Raw genomic sequence first — 10,621 nt, 5'->3', positions numbered from 1 at the left:
AACACTGAAAAGAAGAGAGAAAAGTAAAAACATGTATTAAATTCCTCATGTTTTGAATCTGTTCTGTCTTTCAATAGACCCTTTAGAAAATTCAGTTTGGCAACTCGGCAGGCATCATCATCAGCAACTTTCGTCGGCGTCGTGCGCCATATTTTGGGCACCTTTGGCTGGAAGACGCGCAGCTATAGCGCTCTGCACAGCCTTTGCACTAGTTTCCACCTTGTGGCATGTCTGGTTGCTTTTGTGAAAGCGATGTTGGAAAATTTGCAGAGGTCGAGGGACCTGACTGTCATCCCGGGCGGATTTTCAGAAAGGCTTTTGGACTCCTATCGTCCGGCCGCACCTCTCAGCGAAGCTACAAGCCGGTATCACTGCGATCCGTCGACAGTGCGCGTTGCCGTGTTACCCTGCAGGTCGAATCTACTGTCGATAAAGGAGGGCTAACAACACTTGGACCGGACTCGACTACGAGCAGGCGCACTGCAGGGCGAAATGCGTGTGGATCCGGATACGGGCGCTCGATCAGCGATCTAGGCCTAGCGACGACTAGGGCAGTCGGGGACCAGCGCGCAGCTCGTCGCCCGGCGTCGCCGCGGGCGGTGTCGTTGCCGAAAGCTCCACTCTAGCACAGGCATGCTGTCGTTGCTAGAATCTAGCAAGCATCCTTTCTGGTAGCATGGCCGTTTTGTATTTTCTTGTGCGAACGTGAAGTAAGCTGAGCCTGCCGGCCGGCCAGCCTGGATCCCCTGCCGGCGTCATAAAAACGAGCTAATGAGTGTTCTCGACGTAAATAACAAGCCCTGTGATAGTGAAATGAGAAAATACATCATTTTTCTGGGTCATTGGTCAATACCGAGTTGCTGGTAAAAGTGACAACTGTGGTACGAGCGAATTTGTTGCGAGAACCGCCTCGAAGCTGCCGCTGGCCCGACGCTGGGGTCCGGCTCGACTGGCGCCCGCTAGCTCCGCTGCTGAAGGCGCAGTAGAAATTGACCATACTATTATTTTATTGTGAGATGATGCTGTTAACAGCAAAGCGGAGTGAAGAATAGGCCTTCAATTATAGCGCAGGCGACTTCCGAAGCGCCGGCCCCTGCCGCTTCGATGCGAAGCAGGCTATAGGCCTAGCGACGACCACGGCAGACAGGCAGCCGCAGAGCTCTTCGCCCGGAGCGCCCGCGAGCGGTGCCGTTGCCCAAAGCTCGCAACATCAGCTGGCATGCTTTGTCGCCGCTCGAGTATAGCTGGCAGTCTTTCTGATAACAAGGCGATGCCGTCTTTTCCTGCAATATTTGTACACCAAGCCAAGCAGCGCTCAGGCACTGTTGCGCTGCGGCGAAGTGCGACACCGGTTGTCGGCGGAGCTTGGGTAGAGCGGCGCAGCAGTGCTTGCCGCTGCGTGTGTCCCTGCTTGCTGTGGTGTGGCAGTTCGGAAGCGGCGCGACGGACGTGTTGCCGTACATGTGTCTCCTGCCTTAGCCAGAGTGCACAGGCCCTGACCGAACGAAAACACACAGCTGCTGCTGCTGCGCTCCGCCTATGTCGCCGTCGTTTGCTGCATGTTCGCAACGGAGAGAACGACGGCGCTCCTCGCCGCGCCGCATCGTCGTGCTCTTTTTCGCGCACACGGAACTCTCTATGAATGGACGTGGATTCTTGAAAATCCAAAACAAGCGCGTTTGAGCTACGTTTTGATTTTGTGACGCGCCGAAACAGTCGCCAGCATCGGAATGCATGTCCTCGAGTGCGCCGAAGGTGGCACCTTTATTTTTGTGCTCACTATACAGCGGAGCGGTTACACGGTAGAAGGAACATTTCGCTGCTCTTTCAATACTTATATCATTTATTTTAATGTGAAAACGAACAGGTCACGGACGAGAAGAAATAAGCATGCAGCTACTCCATGCGCTCCGTGCTCTGGAAACACGGCTTGTTTCCGTGCGCGTCTCTTCGCCGCGCAGGCTGCAGAAAGGCACACAGCAGCATGCCGGCATCGCGACTATAGCTTGGTGCAGATAGCCAATGTCAAGGAACATGGCTAGGACACAGAAACAAGAAAATTGCGCTTGTTGTGGCTTCGCCGGGCGCGCGTACTTTTCAATCTGGCCCGAGCGCATACCGGCAGGCGTATGCCCAAGTAATGGCGGAGGCACCGCGGTTTGCGCACCACACACCAGATGGCGCTGAATTTTCTAAAGGGTCTATTCTAAATGCATTTTTTAGATATGGGAACAGTACTGCAGCATAGCAGCCTTGTAGAAACAACAGTATATTCCTAGTATAACCTTCCTTGCTGGATTGAAAAATTTATATAGAAAGGTTTACTGACACTGCTTCATTATGGTTTATTGATATGCCGCTTTAGATTTACGATAGCTTGTTATGCTGTTTATGTTTTCAGTTCGTGTATTATAGATTTATTGAGTCTCTAGATGAATAAGCATTCGTTTTCAGTTTATAGTGTGCATCTGAACAAGTTAGATGGGCGATTCAGGGAAACGAAGGTGGTTAAATAAAATAGTCGTAAAGCCGAACCACGCTTCAGGTCCTGGCGGCAGCCGACGAGCTTACTGCTTACGAGCGCAGTTTTCAATAGCCCTATTTGAAGTCGTGAATAGACACAGGAATGGGAATAATGGCGGCGAAATGGGTCCCCAACACATAAATCAAGAGCAGGATTCAAACCGTATGAATGTTAAACCCGTGTGTAAGGAGATAGCGCCACCCAGCGGCGTTCGTGAGGAGAAGACAAAGCACGAGAAGCGCGTGCGGAGGGGAACGCGGGGCAGGTCGAAGAGGATTACGTGGCAGAGGAGAGAAGAGCGCGGTGGGCGACGGACGTGGACGAGTTCTGCTGGCTCCCCGAGTTCCGGGCTTGGGCCTTAGCCGCAGACGTCCGGGCCACCAGACCTGGACATCCATCGTCGAGAGCCTCAACCACCAGGCCCAGGCGCCACTCTTCTCCGTCCATCCGTCAGCTGCTCCACTCAGGCCGCCTCTGGCGCCTACGTGACCTTTTTCCGGGATACCAGACCTGGGAACCGTGCCGGGAACCCACGAACGCTGACGCTGCGGTAGCGTTTCATCGACGTTGGAACGCCAAGAGACTCCTTGACTGCCCGACACCCAGCCAGTCCTCCCCGCTCGTTGCTCGAATAAGACAAGTAGTGTGAACTTTCCTCTTTGACTCTTTTTCCTGCATTTATCATAAGCACTTTGTTCTGTTCCCCCGTGTGTTTTTCCCGTGTATTGTTGCGTTGTTCTCTTGTTCCTTTCCTTTCTTCTCGCTCATATTGTAATTGGTTTCCTTTCCGTTAAAAGCCGCCTCGTTTATTGTTTGTACTTTTGTGTTTATTCAAAATAAGACCTGCAATCTCACAGAGTCCTCACAAATTTGGCGTCCACTACGACAGGACAAGGTCGGTTTTTATTTATTTGCCTGTTGTGTTAATTTAGGAACAATATGAGCGCTTCAGATTTGGTTACTTTAGGCGAGCGCATGGGCTTGTGCGGCGCGGAGTTACGAGCGTGGGTGGAGGACGAGCTTCGTAAGGCACGGGAAGAGAGAGCCGCTGAGCGTGAAGCTGCGAAGCAGAAGCTGGAGTTAGAGGCACGGAATTTGGAGTTAGAGGCACGGAATTTGGAGACGGGGCGTGAAGCTGCGAAGGAACGTTTGGAGTTAGAGGCGCAGAACTTGCAGCTACAAATAAAGCTCAAGGAGGGTGGCGCAAATCCTCCGAGTGACCGTGGAGAGCGTAGCGTCTCATCGACCAGCTCCATTAACCCGCACAGCCTCATACCACAGTTCAATGAGGCGCGGGATGACCTCGATGCCTACTTAAAGAGGTTTGAGCATGTGGCCACGGGGCAGGGTTGGCCAAAAGAAAAGTGGGCAACGGCGTTGAGCTTGTGCCTTGGCGGCGAAGCACTTAGGGTCTTCGGTCGGCTCTCGCCTGAGGATTCCGTGGATTATGACAAAGTGAAGCTTGCCTTGCTTCAGAGGTTTAGGTTCACCGCGGAAGGATACCGAGAGAAGTTTCGCCAGAGCAAGCCCCAGGATGGAGAAACGGCCTCGCAATATGCTGCCAGGTTGTTTAGCTTCTTTGACCGTTGGGTCGAGATGCGGGGAGAAGGCCGCACTTTTGAGGTGGTTCGCGAGATGGTCGTGAGCGAACAATTTCTGAACAACTGTCATTCTCGTTTAGCCCTTTTCTTACGTGAGCGGGAGGGCAAGACAGTTGCCAAGCTGGCGGAGGCTGCCGATCATTTTCTTGAAGCACAACGGCAAAATAACTTGTTGGTCTTTAAAGAAAAGGGGGAGCACACGATAGGTAAAGCCAAAGACGAGATTTCAGGTCCACAGTCTCGCCTTCGGTGTTTTCTTTGTGACAAGACTGGGCACAAGGCGTCGGATTGTCGGACGAAGCCGAAGCAATTGTATTGCACCTGGTGTCGCAAGGTAGGACACGATGCCCAGTCATGCAGAGCTAAGAGACCAGAAGACCGTCAGGCGTCCGCATGTTGCATGACACCTCGGTATTCATGTCCCGATAACCCTGCAGTGGTAACGCGCGTAGAGGGCCAGTTGGGGGAGATGGTCTGTCCTTCCACCCCTGTGGAAACTGCTATGCCCGTGGGGCACGGCGAGGTGTTCGGCCAGCCTGGCTCGGTATTACGGGATACAGGCAGTAACAGCATTGTTGTGCGTGAGTCCCTTGTACCGGCAGCGGCACTTACCGGGAAAAAGGTCACGTAGGCGCCAGAGGCGGCCTGAGTGGAGCAGCTGACGGATGGACGGAGAAGAGTGGCGCCTGGGCCTGGTGGTTGAGGCTCTCGACGATGGATGTCCAGGTCTGGTGGCCCGGACGTCTGCGGCTAAGGCCCAAGCCCGGAACTCGGGGAGCCAGCAGAACTCGTCCACGTCCGTCGCCCACCGCGCTCTTCTCTCCTCTGCCACGTAATCCTCTTCGACCTGCCCCGCGTTCCCCTCCGCACGCGCTTCTCGTGCTTTGTCTTCTCCTCACGAACGCCGCTGGGTGGCGCTATCTCCTTACACCGTGTTAATCCTAATTATAAAACACCATGCTCTCCAAGAACTCATGCAACTTAATGCAATGGAGCGAATGCAGAAATGGTAGGGCGAACTGAGATCATCGAGAGCGTTTGTTCTTCATCACCCCATACCTGTTCCTAATTCTCTGCAGTGCCTGATACTCAATGAGGTAGTTGAAATCTGCCACCGGGTGCCTGTGCGAAACACTGCCGCTGACCAGAAAGACGGCGACGACGATACTGTCGAAGAAAGGCCGCAGCAAAACACGAATAGAAACAGCAACATTGTAGTAGCATTCAACAACCACGCTAAGCGCGATGCCATTCTTCAGAAAGCACGGAGAATTCGGTTCGGTGCAGATGAACTAGGTTTCTCAGAGAAACAGTCTGTCTTTGTTAATGAGCATCTGTGCCCAAAAATGAAAAAGTTGCTTGGGATGACAATTGGCAGGAAACGGGAGGTGGGCTGGCGTTACGCATGGGTAAAGAACGGCAGGGTTTACGCACGGAAAACGGAAACGTCCCGAGTTATCCGAATTGATTGTGAGTCCGACCTGGATAAGATGCGCAGCGCAACCCCCTCTCCCAATGCAACCGCCTCTCCCTGAGTGCCTACGGCCTGCTCTTTTGTACTTGTCTGATTATTTTTTATGGCTGCTCCTAACGATGTTACCTGTCCTTCTGGCAACAGTTATATCAGTGTTCTGCATTGCAACGCCCAAAGTGCGCGAAAGAAAAACGACGAACTGGTTATGTTTCTTGCCGAATTCCGTTTCAAGTTTCAAGTTATTATGGTTACCGAAACGTGGTATTCTTCTACAGCTGATGTTTTAAATCTCCCAGGATACGAGAGTTTTTTTCTGAATAGGTCCCACCGACGTGGTGGCGGTGTACTACAGCTGGTATCAAAACAGTTTGCATGTGCTGTACAGCCAGACTTTTCTGAAATTAATGCTGATTACGAGGTTATAACGACTCAAAGTGAAAATAAGTTGTTTGCTGTCATTTACCGACCACCTAATGGGAACATAAACCGCTTTTTTAAGTTTATAGAATCGCTCTTGAATTTCACAATTACAAATAAGCTGCAAATCATTATAGGTGGTGACTGTAACATTAATCTGTTGGGTAACACTGCTGCCTCGCGTGAATTTCAAATTTTGCTTACTTCTTTATCTTGTGGCAATGTTATAAAAGAGCCAACACGAATCACCGATCATTCAGAGAGCCTTTTAGATGTATTTGTGACTAATAATATGAGTAACTGTGTTAAGTCGGGCCGAATAATTACGGGACTAAGTGATCACTTTCCTATATACATGATCTACAAATGTAATACATTTCTTAAGAGAAAGATTAGCCACTCCGATTCGTACACTGTCAGAGATATAAGTTCCAGGACCCTAGAGGTGTTTAGGAATGAAATAAGCAGTTTAAACTGGAGTCCGGTTTTTGCGTGCAAAACTGCTCAGCAAGCATATGAAATATTTCTCTCATTATTTAAGTCATGCTATCACACATGTTTTAGGCTGAAAACTGTAAACAAATCTAAAAAGTTACGCAAGCCTTGGATGACAGATTAGTGCTTTAAAATGATTAAGAGAAAGGAACAACTATACGCAAAGTTCGTGAAGACAAGGAGCTTAGATGACCTCTCAGCTTTCAAAAAATACAGAAATTCTGTCACAACCACTTTGCGTAAAACAAAAAATGCATATTTTGAAAACTTATTTAACAATTCAACTAGTCAGACTGATGTTCTATGGCGCGAACTTAACAAACTATTGAATACTGGCACACGTAACAATCAAGTACTTCAACTAACAGTAAATGCTAAAACACTAGAAGGGAAGGACCTAGTGGACGAGTTTAACAAATACTTTACAAATCTTTCCTCGGGAACACTTATACAAGACAGCGCTGAAATTAAAAAATATTTAGGTGCACCCAATCCTAAATCTGCCTTTTTTGAACCGACTACTGATGAAGAAATTTACTCTACCTTTATGTCCTTAAAGAATAGTAAAGCCCGGGACATTGATGATCTTGAAATTAAACCCGTTAAATACGTCTTAGACCTGCTGACTCCAGCTCTTTGTCACATTTACAATACGTGTTTACATACTGGTACCTTTCCAGATATTATGCAGTGTGCAAGAGTAGGAGTGATATATAAATCAGGCGATCAAAATAACTTTTCAAATTATCGACCGATCTCAGTGTTACCCGTTTTTTCCAAAGGTCTAGAAAAAATAATATGCAAGCGAATCACCGGTTTCTGTGATAAGCACAAGCTTTTATCTCCACAGCAATTCGGGTTCCGTCGAGGTATGTCCACTGAATTAGCTTTGTTGACGCAGAAGGAATTAATACTTAGAGGGTTTGAAAATAACAAAATGACCCTAGGTATTCTGATCGATTTCTCGAAAGCATTCGACAGAATTGTCCACAAAATTTTATCTACAAAGTTAGAGCATTATGGATTTCGAGGAGTTTCTGGTAACCTTCTCAAGTCATATTTAAACCACCGTAAACAATGCGTCGTGATTAACAAAGCTCACTCTTCCCTATTAAATGTCACTTCAGGTGTGCCGCAAGGCAGTATACTCGGACCGGTTTTATTTAATATTTACATAAATGATATAGTAAACACCAGCTCACTTGCATCTTACATCATTTATGCAGACGACACAAGCATTTTTTTCCAGTCAGCCAGTATTGAAGAACTCACTGATTTCGCAAATGTTACACTTGAAAAATTCTCTCAATGGACTCAAATAAATAGTTTACAAATTAACGTTGCTAAAACAAGAGCCATATTATTTACTCCTGTACAGAAGGTTATCAGTCGGGATATCGACATAAAACTCGGTTCCGAACAAATAAAAGTCGTTAAAGAAATAAAAACATTGGGTGTGACGTTCAATCAACATCTAAACTGGAATGCCCACGTGGAACGCGTGGCGGGAAACCTGGCAAGAGCTTGTGGCGTACTGTGTAAGTTTAGAACGATGCTTCCGACTAAACTTAAGTTAATCTTTTATAATTCAATTTTCGCTCCCCATATTAACTACTGCAGTCTTGTATGGACAGACACAACTCAATCCAACCTTACCAAATTGATGCTATTACAAAAGAAAGCAATTCGTCATGTAGCAAATGCCTCATATGACGCCCATACAAGAGAACTTTTTGCTTCGTTTAATGTACTCCCCATACACCACATACATAAACTTAACCTCGTTATGAAGTACAAACACAGTATTCAAACTAACAACGAAGCTTTCCTCAACTTATGTAATTTACATCGATCTTTAGAAGTGCCCTACATATTCAGAAACAGAGAACACTGGTCTATACCTTCTTCCCGCACTAATCAGGGTCGGCACATGCTGCAGTACCACATGCCTACATATTTGAATTTCCTACAAAATAAAAATATAGATATACATAACCTTAGCAAATACAAGTGGCAGAAATACCTTATTCTTGAAGACATATGAGTTTAATTATGTTTTTCCGACACAAACTGCTTTTGTATTGCGGATGTATTGTATCTTTTTATCATCGTCTATTTTCCTGCTTCTATTATGTGAACTTGTGTACACCCGATTATATTTGACCCTTTGGAGCTGCTGACGCGATTTTTTTTTTGTTGTTTTCCTGCTAGATATGTTTCTTTCATTTTCTGTGCGTTGAATTGTAATCTTAATATGTATAAATAGTCTGCGACGAGTTAACACAGATACATGTTCATTTCTCACATCAAAACGATTTCAGATATAGCACCTGTCTTACTGCACATTCCATTGCATACTTTCTTTCTCACTGGTTGTAAGTCCTGCATGTATATATATATATATATATATATATATATATATATATATATATATATATATATATATATGTCTGTGTGTGTGTGTGTATGTGTGTCTGTATATATATATGTAATAACGTGACAGTCTGTTGGCCTTGTCAGTTAGGGGTGGGAGCGTCGTCAAGCTACTGAGTTTGTGGCTTTTTGCTCCTACCCTAGCATTTGTTTTCTGTTTCAGGACAAAAATGCTGAATAAAGTTGATTGATAAAGTTGATTGATACACTGCCCGCAGCAGGCTTTTACGACAAAGACGGTAGGTCAAGAGTATAGACAGATAAAACTGGCGTTGACGCTCAACGCTTGCATTAACTGACGCCCCTCCCCGGGTGAAAGCGATCAAGCAGCCACCCTGGTTGCGAGTTTGCAGTGAGGACTGATGAAGGGCGGAGGGCTTCAGGTGCGACACGTGCTCTCGATGCCACGACAGCGACCGTCGATAACGGATGCAGCAGGCGAGACACAATAGTTAACGGGGTATGTTTGTTCAAGCATTGTACAGGAGCCCAAATAGCCGATCAGAAATTTCTCACGCCGCCGCGGTGGCTCAGTGGTTATGGTGCTCGGCTGCTGACCCAAAAGACGCGGGTTCGATCCCGGCCGCGGCGGCTGCAATTTCTTTGGAGGAGAAATTCTAGAGGCCCGTGTACTGTGCGATGTCCGTGCACGTTAAAGAACACCAGATGGTCGAAATTTCCGGAGCCCTCCACTACGGCGTCTCTCATAGCCTCAGTCGCTTTGGGACGTTAAACCCAATAAGCCAAACCAACCAACCAAATTTTTCACATAAACCTGGTGACCGCATGGTTACCCAGAAAATAAATAAAGAATAAAGGAGGGGAGCGAAGAAATGAATACAGCAAGGAACAAAAAGGGAAGAAGAGAAAGAAAGGAAAGAAATTAAGGAACAGGGAGGGAGTGAAAACAGGAAAGGGAGAAAAGGGAAGAAAAGAAGACACAAATCATGGAAGGAAAGATAAGAATTGGAGGGGACACATAAATTCCACCTTTAGATTATCACAGGATAGCGTAACGGGCTAATGCCCATATTTGCAGAATTGGCCATCCTGTGAGATTTATAGATCAATGAGAGTTATCCCACGCCTGCGGGAACGCAGCGGTTGAGCGATGCGCCTCTGCCTTGCGATAGCAGGCACTGCACGGGTGGGGCTTGTGCGGCCCAGGTTGCTCTTGGGGAAAAACCTCCAGCAACCAATCATTATTTTACGGTCACCTTCTACGGTGATATGTTTGCTCACAATCTGTTAGGCAGCTTCTAATGCCGCTACAATGTTACGCAACTTAGGTGGCCATTTCATTCGTAGGTGGCTTCTTTGAGCATTTTTGATGGATTTTTCTCTCACAGTCAACGACGCTGACGATCTCGACGCCAGACTTTCTGCGATGCGAGCTGAATCAAGCTGTCGCCTTAAAATGTCAATAGCTTGCTGAGCGAGAGAATCTCTGAAAAAAAAAAAAAATCGGTATCGGCGCAGTTTAGTACAGCTTTGTTTGGGCCGTTCACGCGCAAAAGCCAGGCTAGTATACCGCACTGTGTTCAGCCTACAGAGTCCAACTCTTGAACGTGCTCCAGATATTTGTTCCAGAGAGCCGATTCGGAACGCGCCTTTTCTGTGGACGCTATTTATATGTCTCTTGTTTTTCGTGAACTATGTTGTTATTTGTAAATTGGT

General features: G+C 47.2%; 1 long non-coding RNA gene across 1 annotated transcript; it reads left to right on the top strand.

The window, feature by feature from the left end:
* The first annotated feature begins 5,098 nt into the window (after positions 1-5,098).
* On the top strand, positions 5,099-8,798 carry LOC149366306 (uncharacterized). Its single transcript, XR_016284992.1, has 2 exons — positions 5,099-5,134; positions 5,205-8,798. It is a non-coding gene; the product is annotated as an uncharacterized LOC149366306 (long non-coding RNA).
* The last annotated feature ends 1,823 nt before the right edge of the window (positions 8,799-10,621 follow it).

This window comes from Amblyomma mixtum, chromosome 1 (assembly GCF_055824585.1).
Source record: "Amblyomma mixtum isolate Tamu chromosome 1, ASM5582458v1, whole genome shotgun sequence".
Classification (NCBI taxonomy): Eukaryota; Metazoa; Arthropoda; class Arachnida; order Ixodida; family Ixodidae; genus Amblyomma; species Amblyomma mixtum.
This window is presented reverse-complemented; position numbering and strand designations above follow the sequence as displayed.